Source organism: Lepisma saccharinum, chromosome 2, assembly GCF_977018435.1.
Source record: "Lepisma saccharinum chromosome 2, izLepSacc3.1, whole genome shotgun sequence".
Classification (NCBI taxonomy): domain Eukaryota; kingdom Metazoa; phylum Arthropoda; class Insecta; order Zygentoma; family Lepismatidae; genus Lepisma; species Lepisma saccharinum.
Genome location: NC_139230.1, coordinates 2421194 through 2438886, shown reverse-complemented (window position 1 = coordinate 2438886; position 17693 = coordinate 2421194).

Below are 17693 nucleotides of genomic sequence, written 5' to 3'. Positions count from 1 at the left end.
GTTCGTTTTCGGACTATTCTAACACTATTGTTGTATTTTATTAATGCGTTTCTGCCGGATATGAGTCATGGGTGCTTTAGGCACACGTGGGAACTTGGAATTAATGGTTTTTCCATTATTGTACAAAAGACATTTTCGGCCATTTTGGCGTCGGTGGTGAGTTATATTTGGTATAATTAAGGATCCGGATTTACCCGTATTCAACCGGTGCCGACGCGTTCGATCGGAGGTAGAAGATATTATAACACATGTTCCCTTTAAAGGCGAAGAAATTGAACGATGTATCCTATATGAAAACGAAGTATGCGAGCAGAATCCATGTTATTAATATTAACCTGTTACGGAAGAACCTGTTATGTGGTTGCATTCATCGGCACCCCCAAACCGCGCGCGTTCATGGACACGTGAGGGAAAAAAAGGTTCTCTATTGTTACGGCCCCCATCGCTTGGTCTTCTTCCGAAGTTGAATGGAAGTCAAGTGTCGCCAAATTTTTACACACGAGTATTGATTTTCTTTGAGGTTCCAATTTTATTTGGTGGAAGTAATCTACGCGGTATTTCTGCCGCCTTTTGTAACATTGCAAAGACTATTTAACCTAAGGCGTAACGAATTTGGCTGAACTATGAACATTCAGTTCCAGTATCTACAGGTTAAAGTGGATGCGATCCACTATTTGCTCTTATTTCGGGGTTGCGAACCACGGCCCATTTGATTATTGGGTTATAAACATCAGGATTCATGTAAAATTGACCAGATGTTTTTTTACTGTTAGAGACAATATTTCGCATTTTTTGTGTATTTTTACTCAGAAAACGCTATTTGAACGAATCAAGCAAGAGTTCGCATGGGAATTTAGACTCACAAAGACATTTTTCAACTTTTAACTTGTTATTTTAAAAGTTTATTTCCATTTTTTACTCTAATATCACAATTTCTTCTATTCAGGCAACATTTGTTATTAAATTTTGGACTCACAAAGACATTTTTCAACTTTTAACTTGCTATTTTAAAAGTTTATTTCCATTTTTTACTCTAATATCACAATTTCATCTATTCTTGCAGAAGTGTTTATTGCAATTTTGACTTGCAAAGATAATTTTTTCAACTTCTTTTATTATTTTTTCTATTTATTGCCTTTTGTATCTTATATTTTTTATTCTTAACTTTGAGTTTTGTTCTTTATTTAAAAAATTTCTCTAATCACTAAGGAAGAAGTACTTTTAAGTAAAACTGTACCCACAAAGTTTATTATTACTATTATTATTATTAGTATTATTATTATTATTGTTGTTGTTTTTGTTTTGATGTAGTTGTTGAATCTTGTTGTTGTTGTTAGGGTTTATTGACTTCCACTACGCTATTTTTGGTTTGCTTCCTAGGAAAGTTTGTTTATTTTAGAGTTTCCTCGGTATTTTCTTACTGTTAGGGTAGGTAAAGTTTCCTAAATATATGAGTAGGGTTCCATATATTCTTGTTCTTGCATGTTTTTCATATGATGTGATCACCACAACTCTCCAAGTGCTTTTACTGCATGTTTCCATTTTTATTGAGGCTTAGTGATTCCTAGAGCCACTTTATGCATGAGAGAAAGCTTGAAAATTTCGATCTCAGATAGCCGTCAACCTTATGTCAGAGTATTTTCGAGTATATTTTAGTCTTATTATGGGGCAGTAGAATATCATGGCTTGCTTATTTTTTAAGTATGTTGCGCAGTTATTGTATTTTTGCTTTTGCTTTCTAGATAAACTGTATGAAATGTTTAATATTTGTACTTTTTGCACTTATAAGAGGCCAAACTTTTACTGTAACTAAAATTATTATCTCTCTAAGCACTGAAACCCCTTTACCAAGAGTACTATAACTGAATGTTTATTAATATTGTTTCTTTCATCCCTTAAATATAACTACTTAACAATATAATGACAAATCACAGGACAAGACGATGTTAGCAGATGACTACGTGGCTCTTAAGTCCACCTGCCAAACTTTTCTTACCATGTTATTTACCCTTATAGTCTTTTATTCGGGGTACGTTTCAAGTACTACTTGACTTTTTGAGTGTTTGATTAACACCAGGGGTTATTTGTATCTGTTATGCTGTATTATTTGAGGCTTCTTTTTTTATTCTACAATCACTATATGTCCCTGAGAACTAAATTTCCACTGACTGAAGCTTAAAGCTTAGGCTCTACAGCATGTTGAATGGTTAAGCACTGGTCAATATGAATTTTACAGAGGCTAGTAGGAGGCATAGGAACACACGCCAGAGCCTTATTAGCGTGCAAGAAGCATTTTCAGGGAGTACTACGAGGAAACGAAGTTGATTTTTTTGAGGGCTTTACCAGTTACACAGCCAATATTTGCTATTTCAAGTAACTACATGTACCAAAACATTTTACAGCCCAACACTAACTAGACTTCAATTTATATTTTATTAGGTGCTAAATGTAGCAAGAACACTGATTGTACATACTTTTGAGAATCCAACTATTTCAGGATTTTTTCTATGTACGCATATTTTTATTGATTACTAACTTTAACAGACCAATCAGGAAGACGCCAAAATTCACTAAACTTAGTACTATAGTGTATGTGATTGCATGAAAAGTAGAAATTATAACAACCACAAGATTTCGCTTTTTTTGCTTTTGGGACTAATCGTGACGCTGAGGATGAATGGATGGCCAAAAATCTTAAGGACTGGATGTATTTTACCACTACAGACGCCTATGTAGAAACACTAGAGTACTGTTAGCTTTCAAAATTGAGGTTATACTGTACTGTTTTTTAAATATTTCGTATTTGGCACGCTTAACAAGTTACATTTATATCCATTTCAGGACAAATATTGCTAAAACTCTCAAATTAATGTGTACAACTTTATATTTCTGCTATCAAAGGAATTAACAATCCTATTTTACAAACAAAGGGTATTGTTTACACTTTATTTACTTCAATCTGAGACTAATATTTTACAGTAATTGAATCATTCAGCCCTAGTCAATATTTTACTGCATCAGAAAGTTTGTTATTAATCTAATAAGTATGCTATTTTGTGATATTCTAATGCAAACGTTGTTTAATTCACTGGTTATAATGCAAACTTTTGCACAAATTCGATATATTCACTACCTTCAAACCAAACAATTGTACTTATTTAGCGCATTTCATTTATATTTCTTGTAATTAACTTATGTTTCTTATAATTAACAAACTAAACTAATTACTTTGGCATGTTAAAAACCTTATTTTTTACTATTTCCTATTCTATCAGGTTCTATATTGCTGTTTTTATCAATTATGTAAGACCACACTCTGGTAAATGCACATATATTCTCTTTTATACACACGCACGTCACACACACACACACACACACACACAAACACACACACACACACATTTACACACTTATACGAACATACATCTGACGTTTTTCAATATTTTGCTATGAAGTTTGCATCCACGCTATTCAAACAAGGGCAGGCAATGTAGTATTTATGAGTATTAGTAATCCCAAAGTGGTGTTTTTGGTGTCCAAGTTCAGATGAGAGGCTGCTATGTGCCTTTTGCAGGGGATTGCATGTGAAGTGTATGCATATTGAGCATTATTGAGTGTGTAGGCTTCCAAGTTTTGCTGTTATTTTCCTATAATTCTGTGAGACTGTAGAGAGTTCTCCCTTTTCAACCAGTTTTCTTTCATTGATTGGATACTTTTTGGGAACTTAGCAGTTTTTTATGTTATGAAGCAGATTGTTGTAGAATATTTTGCATGGTCTTTTGTGATATTGAGTGCCTGCTGTAACGGAAGTAAGTATCTTTCCTTCTTGTGTTGATGTTCTCGTGTAGGTTTCCTATTTTCGGTCAAGTTGCAGTAGGGAACTTAGCAGTTTTTATGTTATGAAGCAGATTGTTGTAGAATATTTTGCATGGTCTTTTGTGATATTGAGTGGGTGCTGTAATGGTAGTAAGTATCTTTCCTTTTTGTGTTGATGTTCTTGTGTAGGTTTCCTATTTTCTGTCAAGTTGCAGTACTTAGAATAATCGCTACTGTCTTATTGATCTACGAAGCTCCTTTGAATAATCATTTGCATGTGACCCTATACTCCACGTTGTACTTTGTTCTGGGAGCTATCTTTTGAAGCCTTGGCATTCTGCTAGTACAGTATTATTATCGTAGAGGTAAATTAGTTCGTGAAAATATGTATTTTTCTGATTAACTATAGTCGCTTAGTTGTTCTAGCAGGTATAAGTAGTTACTGCTGATGTTGTTAATTTTCTATTCGCAGGGGCTATGTATGATGTAGCGTATTTGTGTTGGCTGTCCCTTTTATTCCTATGTTGTTGAGTTTCTCCATAAGCATGTCCTGTTTTACTCTATTCTATGCCTTGTTGCTGCTAGATATCTGAGGTATGTTGCTGGTTCATATCTGAGTTAGCTTGTTTGACTATCTATTATTTTTGCTATGGCTGTGGCTATTGATGTCCCTTTCTGAATTCCATGTTGGTTTCTGTTTATCCTTGTTGCTGCTTGTTATCTGAGTTAGGTTGTTTGACTTCAGGACTATCCTTTTTTAACTTTATTGTTGATTGCTTTTTTGTTTATTTCCTTATTTGTTTTTATTTGTTTACTGAATCTATTTGTTTTGTGTCTTGTAATATTATTTACTATAGTAACAAAATTATTTTCCTTCCATCCCACATTTATTATTCTGAGCAACAGAACTTCTCCTTCTTTCCTATATATTTGATTATTTCTGGTGTAAAGTACATTTTTTTCAAAGTGAATGTTTTAAAAGTACAATTTTTACAAAGTTAATGTTTTAAAAGTACAATTTTTACAAAGTTAATGTTTTAAAAGTACAATTTTTACAAAGTTAATGTTTTAAAAATACTATTCTTTCAAAGTTAATAATTTAAGAGTACAATTCTTCTGCTATTTGAACTTTTGTACAATTTTGTTATTATTGTTAAAATAAATATGTTAGTTGATATAAAGTTACAGTAAATTTTCAGGAATTTATATATTAAATTTCAAAATAGTGTTACTTGCTAAAGATAGCGGACAAAATAAATTAAACTTTGACAAATACTGAACAAGAAATATACAAGTATGGTGATAAATATCAATTTTTAAAAATAATTTTGTTACTATAGTAAATAATATTACAAGACAAAACAAATCTATTTGTTTTGTGTCTTGTAATATTATTTACTATAGTAACAAAATTATTTTCCTTCCATCCCACATTTATTATTCTGAGCAACAGAACTTCTCCTTCTTTCCTATATATTTGATTATTTCTGGTGTAAAGTACATTTTTTTCAAAGTGAATGTTTTAAAAGTACAATTTTTACAAAGTTAATGTTTTAAAAGTACAATTTTTACAAAGTTAATGTTTTAAAAGTACAATTTTTACAAAGTTAATGTTTTAAAAATACTATTCTTTCAAAGTTAATAATTTAAGAGTACAATTCTTCTGCTATTTGAACTTTTGTACAATTTTGTTATTATTGTTAAAATAAATATGTTAGTTGATATAAAGTTACAGTAAATTTTCAGGAATTTATATATTAAATTTCAAAATAGTGTTACTTGCTAAAGATAGCGGACAAAATAAATTAAACTTTGACAAATACTGAACAAGAAATATACAAGTATGGTGATAAATATCAATTTTTAAAAATAATTTTGTTACTATAGTAAATAATATTACAAGACAAAACAAATCTATTTGTTTTGTGTCTTGTAATATTATTTACTATAGTAACAAAATTATTTTCCTTCCATCCCACATTTATTATTCTGAGCAACAGAACTTCTCCTTCTTTCCTATATATTTGATTATTTCTGGTGTAAAGTACATTTTTTTCAAAGTGAATGTTTTAAAAGTACAATTTTTACAAAGTTAATGTTTTAAAAGTACAATTTTTACAAAGTTAATGTTTTAAAAGTACAATTTTTACAAAGTTAATGTTTTAAAAATACTATTCTTTCAAAGTTAATAATTTAAGAGTACAATTCTTCTGCTATTTGAACTTTTGTACAATTTTGTTATTATTGTTAAAATAAATATGTTAGTTGATATAAAGTTACAGTAAATTTTCAGGAATTTATATATTAAATTTCAAAATAGTGTTACTTGCTAAAGATAGCGGACAAAATAAATTAAACTTTGACAAATACTGAACAAGAAATATACAAGTATGGTGATAAATATCAATTTTTAAAAATAATTTTGTTACTATAGTAAATAATATTACAAGACACAAAACAAATAGATTCAGTAAACAAATAAAAACAAATAAGGAAATAAACAAAAAAGCAATCAACAATAAAGTTAAAAAAGGATAGTCCTGAAGTCAAACAACCTAACTCAGATAACAAGCAGCAACAAGGATAAACAGAAACCAACATGGAATTCAGAAAGGGACATCAATAGCCACAGCCATAGCAAAAATAATAGATAGTCAAACAAGCTAACTCAGATATGAACCAGCAACATACCTCAGATATCTAGCAGCAACAAGGCATAGAATAGAGTAAAACAGGACATGCTTATGGAGAAACTCAACAACATAGGAATAAAAGGGACAGCCAACACAAATACGCTACATCATACATAGCCCCTGCGAATAGAAAATTAACAACATCAGCAGTAACTACTTATACCTGCTAGAACAACTAAGCGACTATAGTTAATCAGAAAAATACATATTTTCACGAACTAATTTACCTCTACGATAATAATACTGTACTAGCAGAATGCCAAGGCTTCAAAAGATAGCTCCCAGAACAAAGTACAACGTGGAGTATAGGGTCACATGCAAATGATTATTCAAAGGAGCTTCGTAGATCAATAAGACAGTAGCGATTATTCTAAGTACTGCAACTTGACAGAAAATAGGAAACCTACACAAGAACATCAACACAAAAAGGAAAGATACTTACTACCATTACAGCACCCACTCAATATCACAAAAGACCATGCAAAATATTCTACAACAATCTGCTTCATAACATAAAAACTGCTAAGTTCCCTACTGCAACTTGACCGAAAATAGGAAACCTACACGAGAACATCAACACAAGAAGGAAAGATACTTACTTCCGTTACAGCAGGCACTCAATATCACAAAAGACCATGCAAAATATTCTACAACAATCTGCTTCATAACATAAAAAACTGCTAAGTTCCCAAAAAGTATCCAATCAATGAAAGAAAACTGGTTGAAAAGGGAGAACTCTCTACAGTCTCACAGAATTATAGGAAAATAACAGCAAAACTTGGAAGCCTACACACTCAATAATGCTCAATATGCATACACTTCACATGCAATCCCCTGCAAAAGGCACATAGCAGCCTCTCATCTGAACTTGGACACCAAAAACACCACTTTGGGATTACTAATACTCATAAATACTACATTGCCTGCCCTTGTTTGAATAGCGTGGATGCAAACTTCATAGCAAAATATTGAAAAACGTCAGATGTATGTTCGTATAAGTGTGTAAATGTGTGTGTGTGTGTGTTTGTGTGTGTGTGTGTGTGTGTGTGTGACGTGCGTGTGTATAAAAGAGAATATATGTGCATTTACCAGAGTGTGGTCTTACATAATTGATAAAAACAGCAATATAGAACCTGATAGAATAGGAAATAGTAAAAAATAAGGTTTTTAACATGCCAAAGTAATTAGTTTAGTTTGTTAATTATAAGAAACATAAGTTAATTACAAGAAATATAAATGAAATGCGCTAAATAAGTACAATTGTTTGGTTTGAAGGTAGTGAATATATCGAATTTGTGCAAAAGTTTGCATTATAACCAGTGAATTAAACAACGTTTGCATTAGAATATCACAAAATAGCATACTTATTAGATTAATAACAAACTTTCTGATGCAGTAAAATATTGACTAGGGCTGAATGATTCAATTACTGTAAAATATTAGTCTCAGATTGAAGTAAATAAAGTGTAAACAATACCCTTTGTTTGTAAAATAGGATTGTTAATTCCTTTGATAGCAGAAATATAAAGTTGTACACATTAATTTGAGAGTTTTAGCAATATTTGTCCTGAAATGGATATAAATGTAACTTGTTAAGCGTGCCAAATACGAAATATTTAAAAAACAGTACAGTATAACCTCAATTTTGAAAGCTAACAGTACTCTAGTGTTTCTACATAGGCGTCTGTAGTGGTAAAATACATCCAGTCCTTAAGATTTTTGGCCATCCATTCATCCTCAGCGTCACGATTAGTCCCAAAAGCAAAAAAAGCGAAATCTTGTGGTTGTTATAATTTCTACTTTTCATGCAATCACATACACTATAGTACTAAGTTTAGTGAATTTTGGCGTCTTCCTGATTGGTCTGTTAAAGTTAGTAATCAATAAAAATATGCGTACATAGAAAAAATCCTGAAATAGTTGGATTCTCAAAAGTATGTACAATCAGTGTTCTTGCTACATTTAGCACCTAATAAAATATAAATTGAAGTCTAGTTAGTGTTGGGCTGTAAAATGTTTTGGTACATGTAGTTACTTGAAATAGCAAATATTGGCTGTGTAACTGGTAAAGCCCTCAAAAAAATCAACTTCGTTTCCTCGTAGTACTCCCTGAAAATGCTTCTTGCACGCTAATAAGGCTCTGGCGTGTGTTCCTATGCCTCCTACTAGCCTCTGTAAAATTCATATTGACCAGTGCTTAACCATTCAACATGCTGTAGAGCCTAAGCTTTAAGCTTCAGTCAGTGGAAATTTAGTTCTCAGGGACATATAGTGATTGTAGAATAAAAAAAGAAGCCTCAAATAATACAGCATAACAGATACAAATAACCCCTGGTGTTAATCAAACACTCAAAAAGTCAAGTAGTACTTGAAACGTACCCCGAATAAAAGACTATAAGGGTAAATAACATGGTAAGAAAAGTTTGGCAGGTGGACTTAAGAGCCACGTAGTCATCTGCTAACATCGTCTTGTCCTGTGATTTGTCATTATATTGTTAAGTAGTTATATTTAAGGGATGAAAGAAACAATATTAATAAACATTCAGTTATAGTACTCTTGGTAAAGGGGTTTCAGTGCTTAGAGAGATAATAATTTTAGTTACAGTAAAAGTTTGGCCTCTTATAAGTGCAAAAAGTACAAATATTAAACATTTCATACAGTTTATCTAGAAAGCAAAAGCAAAAATACAATAACTGCGCAACATACTTAAAAAATAAGCAAGCCATGATATTCTACTGCCCCATAATAAGACTAAAATATACTCGAAAATACTCTGACATAAGGTTGACGGCTATCTGAGATCGAAATTTTCAAGCTTTCTCTCATGCATAAAGTGGCTCTAGGAATCACTAAGCCTCAATAAAAATGGAAACATGCAGTAAAAGCACTTGGAGAGTTGTGGTGATCACATCATATGAAAAACATGCAAGAACAAGAATATATGGAACCCTACTCATATATTTAGGAAACTTTACCTACCCTAACAGTAAGAAAATACCGAGGAAACTCTAAAATAAACAAACTTTCCTAGGAAGCAAACCAAAAATAGCGTAGTGGAAGTCAATAAACCCTAACAACAACAACAAGATTCAACAACTACATCAAAACAAAAACAACAACAATAATAATAATAATACTAATAATAATAATAGTAATAATAAACTTTGTGGGTACAGTTTTACTTAAAAGTACTTCTTCCTTAGTGATTAGAGAAATTTTTTAAATAAAGAACAAAACTCAAAGTTAAGAATAAAAAATATAAGATACAAAAGGCAATAAATAGAAAAAATAATAAAAGAAGTTGAAAAAATTATCTTTGCAAGTCAAAATTGCAATAAACACTTCTGCAAGAATAGATGAAATTGTGATATTAGAGTAAAAAATGGAAATAAACTTTTAAAATAGCAAGTTAAAAGTTGAAAAATGTCTTTGTGAGTCCAAAATTTAATAACAAATGTTGCCTGAATAGAAGAAATTGTGATATTAGAGTAAAAAATGGAAATAAACTTTTAAAATAACAAGTTAAAAGTTGAAAAATGTCTTTGTGAGTCTAAATTCCCATGCGAACTCTTGCTTGATTCGTTCAAATAGCGTTTTCTGAGTAAAAATACACAAAAAATGCGAAATATTGTCTCTAACAGTAAAAAAACATCTGGTCAATTTTACATGAATCCTGATGTTTATAACCCAATAATCAAATGGGCCGTGGTTCGCAACCCCGAAATAAGAGCAAATAGTGGATCGCATCCACTTTAACCTGTAGATACTGGAACTGAATGTTCATAGTTCAGCCAAATTCGTTACGCCTTAGGTTAAATAGTCTTTGCAATGTTACAAAAGGCGGCAGAAATACCGCGTAGATTACTTCCACCAAATAAAATTGGAACCTCAAAGAAAATCAATACTCGTGTGTAAAAATTTGGCGACACTTGACTTCCATTCAACTTCGGAAGAAGACCAAGCGATGGGGGCCGTAACAATAGAGAACCTTTTTTTCCCTCACGTGTCCATGAACGCGCGCGGTTTGGGGGTGCCGATGAATGCAACCACATAACAGGTTCTTCCGTAACAGGTTAATATTAATAACATGGATTCTGCTCGCATACTTCGTTTTCATATAGGATACATCGTTCAATTTCTTCGCCTTTAAAGGGAACATGTGTTATAATATCTTCTACCTCCGATCGAACGCGTCGGCACCGGTTGAATACGGGTAAATCCGGATCCTTAATTATACCAAATATAACTCACCACCGACGCCAAAATGGCCGAAAATGTCTTTTGTACAATAATGGAAAAACCATTAATTCCAAGTTCCCACGTGTGCCTAAAGCACCCATGACTCATATCCGGCAGAAACGCATTAATAAAATACAACAATAGTGTTAGAATAGTCCGAAAACGAACTCCATAATAGTGTCTTTTGTACCTTAATGGAAAAACCATTAATTCCAAACTCCAACGTCAGTATAAATCATCTGTGACTCATATCCGGCAGAAACGCATATATAATATACAACAAAAGGTTAGCTTAGGCCGAAAACGGAATACATAATAGTGTCTTTTGTGCACTAATGGAAAACCATTAATTTCAAACTCACACGTGTGCATGAGTCATCGATGACTCATCTCCTCCTCCACCCACGACACGTGGCGCTAGATTAAATAACAATAGCGTCACCCTCGAAAATGAATAAAAAAACCATTAATGTCAATTAAAGGGTCTATTGTTTGGTTTAATCTCGGATGGATTCTACTAACTACACACCACAACTACTACACAAGACAAACACAAACATATTAGACAGCACAATTACTACACAAAACGAACACAAACACACAACTACTACGCAAGACACACAAACACACAAGAAAGGGGGTAAATCCCCTGAAAATACTTTTTTAAAAATGGGGTTTCTCCCCCCCTTGCCCCCCCGAAAAAAATGATATGAAAAGTTCAAAATGCACATAGAAATTTTCGCTGACACGTAACGAACACAAAAATATTTGCATTATTATCATATGACCAATGTAACTTGAGTTGTACCCCCAAAAGGAATGGTCGCCACGCCACTGATTCAAGCTTCAAAATGCAGAGTTACATTGAAATGACTATAGCTCAGAAACTAAATGCCCTACAGATATGGAAGATATACCGTTGTACGCAGAATGATTGATTGATTGATTGATTGATTTAGTTTATTTTACTTCGCGTTTTGTGCCTCTTGGCTAATTTGCGAAGATGAGGATGAGTGATGAAAGGATGAAATTGATGAATGGACATTCACAAACAACCAAGCCCGACCGGGATTCGAACCCGGGAGTACGCAGAATGAATCACAGATTCAGACGATATATAATTTATGCACATTCGGCGTACATATGGAGGGGGAAAGGGGGGAAATCCCCTCAAAAATACTTTTCATTTAAAAATGGTGTTTCCCCCCGCCCCCCGAAAAAATGCCAAAATGCAAAATTTATGCAAAATGTATGCAAATTTGGCGTATATATGGAGGGGGAAGGGAGAAAACCCCCAAGAATTATTTTAAAAAATTGTCACCACCCAAAAAATGTCCTTGTACTTGGGCACAAAACGACACCTACGCACAACATTCACGGACGAAAAGCTAGAACGTAGTGAAAAATGAGCGCCAATTCTTGCAGCTGCTTGAAATTCTATTTTTAGACAATGCTGGGTAACCCCTGTTGCCACTTGTGGACACTTGTGCTAAAAAAACAAACAAAGGTTTCCTTCAGCGCGCTTCGAAATTCCATTCTCACAACGCAGACTCAACAACCAGTCTTCCCCCTCCCCCTCCTTGCGCCCTCACGAAAAACTTTCATTTTGACATCGGATACTGATAAACAAGCTTCCTTCGAATGCACTTAGCAGGAGGGAGTGAAAAGCATTGCTTTAGAACAACAAAAGCCGGTCTTCCTTTGTCGGCAAAAATTTGACGTTGAAAAGAGCCGCAAAAGAGAAGTACCTTTTCCCGCCTTTTCCACTCCATTTTCATGAAGACAAAAAATATGCAAAAAGAACCATTTCTGTTAAATACATGTCTTAGGAACAATATAAAAAAATAAAATCGAAATTCTAGCCAAAAATAGAAAAGTTATAACGTAAAAACTACGACCTTGACACAGCGTCTCGATCGAGATACTTGGGACAGTGAGGGTTACATTTGGGTATCTCGTTCGAGACGCTTGGGTGGCAAAAGGTTAACCTTAGGCATCTTGAAGAGCACTGAAACAAGTGGCCTCGTAGAATTGTCTCTCTGCTAACTCTCCCACTAACATTGCTGCCAAAGAGGAAGGAATAAAACTCTTACAGTTGGCACTCTCCGCTGTCTGCTCCGTGCCTAGTATTGCCAACAAGTGGTAGTTAATTTTTGCCACAGATAGACGTTGGCTATTGTTTCAGTAATCCTGCCTCCTATGTGCTTTTGCTGGCAGTTGATCAATTATTAATTTTGTATGAAAATATTACAAAAACTTGAAAGAAATCTTAAAAAGGACCAAAAAGATGCAAAATATTTTTAAAAAAAAGATGACGAAAGGCAAAAACTGGGGAAAAGGACAAAAAAAGGCAAAATAAAAGTTACGGATTCTCACTCCCTTTTGTGTGAAATGGATAAATACCTTCCTTGGATACGTCTATTACATTTACAAAGAAAAGACATTTCCCCAACTTCCGGGCCCTATGAAAGTAGGCCATAGGCATTTTTCTGTTTAGTTCAGAAAACTTTTGGGAAATTGCAAAATACAGTGTTCAAATTTCCCACTCTGGTCCTTTACACACATTTTGTCTACTTCTACCCCCCTCCTAATTTACACTTGTTTTAAATACCTGCCTGCACTACTACTATCAACAAAAGTCTCTGAAAAGACTGCACGAAGAAATGGTTTACAACAAAGATGAAGTTAAAAAAATATATATGTAGAGATCAGACATGCATGTTGAATGAAGTTGTAATGAAGTCTACAAACTACAAAGGAGAAATTTATATTTTTGTTATAACTTTTTTCAATCTGAAACTAATCATGATAATGAGTACAAATGAAATGAAAAACCTTCAGTGGCAAAACTTGGACAAGCTTTCAATTTACTGTGGCAACACAAAAGGATGAAATACTCAAATAAAAGGATTGAAATTCAGAGCGACACTTGTGGAATTAACATAGAACAAATCTTGAAGCTTGTAGTAAATTTCTAGCTTTGCACAGTAACCTATATTCCGAGGTGAAACTTTTTACTACTGATGGCAGATCACAGGTTTCATATGTGGTGTTCATGTGAAACCTGAGAAAAGCAGTGGAAAAAATAGTGAATTTATTCATAAATATGTAAAACATAAATGACAATATCATACAGATGAGCTTTCTAATGTTGCAAATTAAATATTTAACCTGGAAAGAAGTTTTGTGAAGGAAAAAGATATTTCAGGAGAATAATGTGACAATCAATATATACAAATATACTTTTGGAATATTTCCAGCCCCTGATCGTCTTTACCCCCCCCCCCCCCCAATAGCTTCCTCCAGGTACCCACTGGGTACGACGTTGGGTGAGCGCCGCGGAGCTGCTTGAAGAGGTGGAAAAAATCCCGGTTTTCTCCCGCCGGGGATCGAACGCAGATCTGTTAGACGATTTAAAGACTGAGCTACCGCGGCTCTATAGTTGACTTGTTAAAATTAAAACTTCCAGAACCAGTTCACGAGCTACGTCTTATTTCTTTTTTTTTTTTGCAAGGATTTAACGTGAGGATGGCGAAACGAAAGTCCTAAATTTATTATACATTAGATGAACGATTCATGAGGTGTTGGATATCGAGGCGGGTATCTTCAGAAACTCGTCATACTATAAATGCTAGATTCTCATGCCATCTATTGATGAATTTTAAACTTTCTTTCAAATCTCTACACAACATGAGTCAAATCAATCATTACGGAAATTTTAAAATGTAAATATTCATATATACCTTATATACATATGTAAATCAGTAAGTATGTCACAAGCGTTTATTTAAAAGAATACTAAGTGAGATACTGCCTTGAAAAGTTTTTTTTTGTTTGTTTTCAAAACAAGTCCAGCAACAATGATACACATATCATCGCTCTATCAGTCCCCCAAAAACCTGCTGTATAAAAGTCTTTGGGCTGCTGTCCCAGCCACAGTCGCATCTCACGTTCATCTTCATCATTCGCGAGACGTTTCAAACCATCTTGCATTATGCTGGGCTTAAACATGAGAACACCCTATTGCGGTTGCTATGGTGTCTATAGTCACTCGACTGTCAGCTAGAATCATCTCCTCCACCCGTGCCATCTCCACGTACACTCCTCGAGCACAGTCGCCATTTTTAAACTGAGCTGCGTCTGCTATCTAGCGACAGCTTCAGACACTACTCACTACTATTTTCAGCTATCCGATAACAGTCTGTGGCCTATTTATTGATATTCTACCGCAGTACGAGGTAGAGTCAAATAAAAGCCTCAAAACAATTAAGACAAAAATTATATGACGTACTGTATACAGCTCAAATATACAGGAGGTATCAACTGTATCAAAACAACCTCAAGGCTCCAACACTGATCAAGCTAGTCTCAGAACGACTCTTTTCATTCATTCTAAAGATGTCACCTCCTCCACACACGACCAGTGAATAATAATAATAATAAAAAAAAAGTTCTGATGGCTTAGAGGATGGTGTTGTTGCTCTTGAGTCAAGGTGTCTAGCGGTTCAGAGCATAATTTAAGATGTAGGTCGAATACCAATTAGACCATCGCAGAAAAAGCGAACTTGAAAGAAGAAGGGAGTGTTACACAAAAGTCCACTGGGAAGGGGTTCATTTATATGCTACATTTTGTTTTCAATCTAATACACAATGATCTTGTTAATATATAGGCTCATCATACAAAACGCCAGGAAACTCCTTCAAATACTGCAACGAACACTTCCACTTCCATAGTGGAAGTAACGAAAATTTCACATTATCGATATTTCTCGAATTATACATGAAATGGGAAATGATATGACATGAGAATGAATTAGGAATACAAATAAACTCATTTAACAACTTATACTGACTTTTTTCCCCGTTACGAAAATTCCCTCTGCACGTTATTTTTGTTTAACGTGGTACTAATTGTCGTAATGGTGGCACAAGAAAGTTTCAACATTCTGCTCTTTTAGCCACGTAGATAACGCAACACTTCTATGTGAATTTTTATGTGAATTTTTATGTGGGGGTTAGGTTCACACGATCCCAATTTACGTCACAGGATCCCATTTTACGTCATCATATGTATATTGTGGGTAAACACACAGAAGTCTCAACCTTACGAAATTCCAATAACCTAGGTTTGGATGTAATGGCTACCAAGAAAAGATATCTCATTATTCAACTATTGCTTAATTAACATTATGTTAGGTGCTTTAGTATAAATGTTTGGAGTTCTTAAAAAAGGGAAGGTTCGGTTATGAATTATAACATCTGTGTATTAGTTTGTTCACTATGTATATGTGAGGTTAGGATAATAGCTAAATAAGGAAGTTCCAAAAGAATACCGTAATCTAAAATTAGTGAATCTCACTAAAGCAGATAAAGTATTTATTAAAAATCCAAGCTTATAACAGACTTAAATTTTGCTGTACGCATAATTCCGCATGTAAAGGAAGGTACTGAAGTTAATCGCCTATAAAGATCCGATAAAACACATTAAGGGGGTATATAAAGTACTGAACACAGAATAATTTATGAATATAGTTAGCTGCGAGTTACGACAGGGTGCAAAATCACTGAAAACTGGAAGGGGGAGAGTGATCTTAATTTACCACACACACACACATACATACATACATACATACATACATACATACATACATACATACATACATACATGCATACATACACACACACACACACACACACACCCACACACACACACACACACACACACACACAGTATATGAGTCAATTACGAAACATTTAAAAAAATAGATTAATAAAAATATATAATTAACTTGTTAATTTTATCAGATGCTTATGAAGGTCCAAATTAATTCCTCTAAAAACTGGTTAAAAATGCCAATAAATTACAGAATAGTTGAAATGGATTCATCATGTATAAGTTTGTGTTATCTATTAATAAAAACCAATAATATTTCATACTTATATATGTCTAGCATTCTTGTCTAACTTTTATTAACAGAGAGAGAAAGTTGGTTCATTTGGTTGATTGATTGAGTTGGTGTTTTAAGTCCACTTTATGCACATTACGGCTAAACGGGACTGGACCTACAGTTTAAAGTGGGATCAGAACCACTATGTGTCTCCACCGGGTATCGAACCCGGGATCCCTTGATTACAAGGCGATGACACTACCATTGCGCCATCGGGGAGGCTCCTGGTTCATTTGGTGTTTTGAGTCCACTTTATGCATAGTAAGGCTACTCTTGATTGGGCCTACAGTTTAAAGTGGTATCCGAACCACTATGTGCCTCCATCCACCGGGTATCGAACCCGGGACCCCTTGATTACAAGGCAACGACGCTACCACTGCGCCATCGGGGAGGACACACACACACACACACACACACACACACACACACACGCGCGCGCGCGCGCGCGCGCGCACAGAGAGAGAGAGAGAGAGAGAGAGATGTTATTCTTCTTTCTTTGTGTGTTTTCGATATCATCCTCACTAAAGTTTATTTGAAATCAAAAATATTTGCTTATCTTTGTAGCTGTAACAAAAACTCTAGCCCGGGAAATTTTTCGTGGGGGAGAGGTTGAAGACAAGGCTGATGGTGGGGCAAACTCCCCATTCACTCTCTCCCTCCAAGTATTTCGCATCCTGGGTCACGGGCAACTAAAGTAAACTGTCGCTTCTACGTGCATAATTAACGTGTCATCACCTAACAGGCTATGTTTGTTTGATTTATTTTTATATTTTAAGTCCACTTTGATGCACAGATAGGGTAATTGAGACTGGACCTACAGTTTATAATTAGATCGGAACCACTATGTATCTCCACCTGGTATCGAACTAGGGAACCCTTAATTAGAACGACGTTACCACTACGTCATCGGTTAAATCCATCAATTAATGTATTTGAGTTCAACAACTGAATATTGAATTAATCGAACCAAGTACCATGCTACTTTTTTTGTCTTTG